This window comes from Fukomys damarensis, unplaced genomic scaffold (genome assembly GCF_012274545.1).
Source record: "Fukomys damarensis isolate Sample0158 unplaced genomic scaffold, DMR_v1.0_HiC HiC_scaffold_36, whole genome shotgun sequence".
NCBI lineage: Eukaryota > Metazoa > Chordata > Mammalia > Rodentia > Bathyergidae > Fukomys > Fukomys damarensis.
Genome location: NW_022900948.1, coordinates 2,544,146 through 2,548,474, shown reverse-complemented (window position 1 = coordinate 2,548,474; position 4,329 = coordinate 2,544,146).

The window sequence follows — 4,329 nt, the reverse complement described above, 5'->3', positions numbered from 1 at the left end:
TGTACAATAAAAATACATGAAAATAATAAAACTTTCAGATTTGCAAAGTAGTGATTTGCCTGTATACCTTTAGGAAAATATTTCCTTGGGTACATTTTCAAAAGTCTCTTATAGAAGCTTTGATTGGTGATGCAAGAATTCCAATAGTTGTAAGCCTGATTTATTTCTTTCCATAAGTATCCCACCCCCCTGAAGGAAAAAGCCTCTAAGGTGTGGCTGCTTTCCCAAGTCACAATTTTAATTCTGGACCTGCCATTAAAACTTCCAGTGACTTTTCACTGTCATACAGTGAAGTCCAATGTCCCTAGCAATTATCCACATGATTAGGCAGTGGTGCTGATGGGTGACTGCATCAAGAGAATCCTGAGCATGTGGTTACCACCTCCTTCCTGTACTTGTGGCCTCATTACTTCTTGTTTGTTCCCATTCCTGCAAGGCCCACCTTTTATGGTACCTTACGTATTTTTGCCCATGGTCTGTCTTCTGTTTGAGAATGCTCCTGCCGTTCCCACAGCATCATTTGGTGTTTCTGGTTCCATGAAAACTTTGAGACCCTGTGCGCATTTCATTAGTAAGATGGGACCATGCATCATCAGGCCTTTTTCTACTTGTCCTGTTTCCTTAGCTTGTGAGTTTTTGTTTTCGTTTTTTTCCTTATCTTCTGGCACATGCATTTTTGTTTTAGCTAAATTAACTATAAGCAGATAAAGCTCAACTACTATATTAGTAAAGCTTGTGTTTTTTTATTGCAAGAAATAAAGGCCAATAGTTTATTAGTATCTTTCTAGGCTCCTTGCCTTTTGTGACCCCACTAGCCTTAACATTTGGCCCCCAAGGATGATTGGAAATGAAGCAAGTGTGGAAGTTTGTTTTGGGGAGTGTGATGGCCAGGCCTGGGAGCAATGCGTAACACTTTACCTGCTTTTGATTGGCCAGGTCTCAACTATAACTGTAGATGAGGTTGGGAAATCTAGTCTAGTCTAGCAGTATTCCCATGAAGAATATGAAATGAATTGTGCAACAGCTGTCATGTCTGTGCTGTAATCTGCTTTCAGATTTAAATTTGCATTTCTTTCCATTGAAATAGTAAGCCACTTTATGTGGAATGTGGTGTAGAAGTGAAGGGGTAGGAAAAAGGGAGTACGTCCCTGAAGAAAAGTGAGTTGTTTAGATTCTGTCTGTACTTTAGTATGTATGTGTATATGTAAATAAGTCTTTTCATATTTGTTTCACATTAACTTATCAGTACTGGTCATTTTGTAAAGTCAGATTTTCTAAAATTTTCTACCTGAAAAACTATATCATGTCTAATAGTACTTTCTGTACAAAGAACCTCTGCTTTTATCACTGTGACAGTAACACTGCCTCCCTCATTCAACTGATACATAAATTACTCTTTTTTTGAGGATTAAGTCATTCCTGTGTATGTGTTATGTGCCTTAGTAGCTCTAATGTTCAAAGGAATTGGTTTTCTAGAATTCAGCATAAGAAGAGAATTAAAATTCAGTCAATGTGATAAATCACTGAACTTGCTGTTGAAGGGCCTAAATTTAAATTAAACCTTTTAAAGCAATAACTTTTCAATTTTGGTACTACCAGGAGATAATGGAACTTCTAAGTGGAATGAATTTGATTTACAAGTACAGCGATTCTTCAATTGCTGATGTTTTCCACAGTATATGTTTTGTTCTTTCAAAGTTTAATCCATAACTAAGGTATGTGAACTGTCCCTCATTTGTTTCCCATTGAAAACATTCTTTGGTTTCTGGATTTGTAGTGCTTTTTGTTTGATTCACAGACTATAGGTGTGTGTGTGTGTAATATAATTGTTTCAGGTATGTTTAAATAATTTCCTGAACAATAAGTTAAATTTAAACATAAACTAAAAATCTGAGGAAATATGTATTTAATAATAAATAAACGTTACCTCAGTTTTTCCATGAATGGGCTCATGTCTTTGAGTTAGAGTTAACACACTCCCAACAATTTATGACCCAAGGGCACTGCATCCTTGTAAGCCAGTGTCCTGCTCATCCTTGCACCAGGGCCAAAGTGGGATTGTCTTCAGAAACTGGTTGGCTGTGTCAGTCTCCTGGGGATTATTGAGGCCACTTCCTGCCTTACACTAGGTATTGCATTAGTTTTAATTCTGTATTGGCAAAGAGCCACAAACTTGATGGCATAAAAACAAGTGAAGAATTATACTCATAGTTGTGGAGGCTAGAGTTCTGAAATCTGTTCCATGGAGATATAACCAAAGCAGATAGAGCCCTACTCTCCTCTGGAACCTCTGAGGGAGTATTCATTCCGACTCTTCAGTTGTCCTGGCTCCTGACATTCCTTGACTGTGACTGTGTCCTCCAGTCTGCCTCTGTGACCTTGAACCTTCTGCCCTTCTCCTGGTGTCACAGCTCCTTTCCTCCGTCTTGTAAGAGTGTGGGGTTGCATGTAGAGCCCACTCAGATAATCTGATATAATCTCAAAATCTGAAATTGATCTTATATGCAAAAATCTCACTTTACCATGTAAAGTAACAGCATTTACAGATTATAGTGATTAGGATATGATATCGTGTGTGTTTGGGGACGTACTATTGAACCCCGTAGTCATTAGATGCTATTCTAGAAGTAACTTCTCTGGAAGTGATTAGTGACTATAATGCTATTTTTTTTTTTCCTAGGTGAGTTCTAGTTAGGCAAAATATAGTTAGCTGTCTGGTGGTCTGCAGCACATCTCTTGTGAAAATATACATTCTCCTTTCTAAGACAACTCATATACCGTGACAGAGAAAACAAACGCAAGTTTAACACTTTTGCCCATTTTCTATGTTTTGGTTTTAATATCTGATCCAGGTTTTCTATATTCTTTGGGTTGTGAAGATGAAATTATGATGCTGTATTTACATTATAAAAGTTCCCCTGAGAAGAAAGAACATTAAACTGCCTTTTAAAATAATATTTATATTTACTTTCATATTAGAAAAGTATAGTTATTGGGCCAGGGATTTAGCTCAGTGGTTCTGCTGCCTGCCTCTCAAGCGCAAGGTCCAAAATTCAATCCCTGGTACCAAAAAAAAGTTCTTTTTAGGAAGTTTATAAAAACCAGGACAGCATGAAGAAGACAAAAAGCATTTGTAAGCTGAAAATCTAGAAATAACTTCAATTGATATTTTCGTTTCTTTTGTTATATTACATTAGTTTTCTCCGCAGAGTATTTGGCAGTTGTTATAACATTTGTCCACACTATCATTAAGGAAATGGGTGCTTTATAATGTTGGAAAAACTGAAGAAAGAGCTATTTCTAAGGCTTACAACTCTGCTTTTTCCTTTAATTGAAAACTGGGCCTTAACTGACTTGAATTTGATTCAGTTTCAATAAGAGACTAATAAATTTACAAGCATCCACTTAAACGAAAGTCAATCAGTTGTTAGTGTCCATTCTCCCTAAATGTATCTTTACTCCATTTTCTAGATAGAACACCAATCCTGAGAGATGCTCTGAGGAAAAACAAAAGTCATGAGCAGATAAGTTTGGAATTAGTGAGTACTTTATGCTCATGTGCATGCATGAACACATTTTTAACAGTCACAGTGTATATATTAGCATTTTAAAATATCAGATTTAGAGCTTGGTAAACCCAGAGCTCCCCTCATCTGATTAATTTTTTCTTAACACCTATTACAGAGAACTTTGCGGAGCATAATTTACAAAACACAGTAGTAATGAACTTAGAAAAAGGATGTTAGAAATATTTTTTGTCTATTAGTTTGGACATAGGTGTATGTGTGTGTATGTATGTATGTATGCATGTGTCTATATAGATATATAATTACTATTGTTTCCTTTACCAAAATCAGTTTTCCAGAAGAGGATCATTTGATTCTAATATCACAAAAGCCTTATTAAAGATTTCTTGCATTCTCTTATATTAAATGGCTTTTCTCTACCCTTGGTGGAATTAGGAATTAACATCTAAGAATAGTATCAAGCAGAGTGAAAGTTCAAGGGAAGAGTGAAAGGGATGTGTATTTCATTTTTTTTTTAAATGTAGTGTGAAAGCCTCCCAACCTCTCCCACCAAGTGTCATTTTGGCCCAGAGCTGAATTAGTTCTCATCTGATTAAATCAGAACCAAATCCTGCTATTTCCTAACTGCTGTGAAATGCAGATTTTTAAAAATGTGTCAAAAAAGCAAGAATGTAATCCTAGTAGGAAACATCTCTTTTAAAAGAGAATAATTAGCATTTCATTTATATCATTATTTTACAACTTTTCAACATAATGAAATTATTCATTGTATTTATGTGACATGTAATTATTAAATACCTGG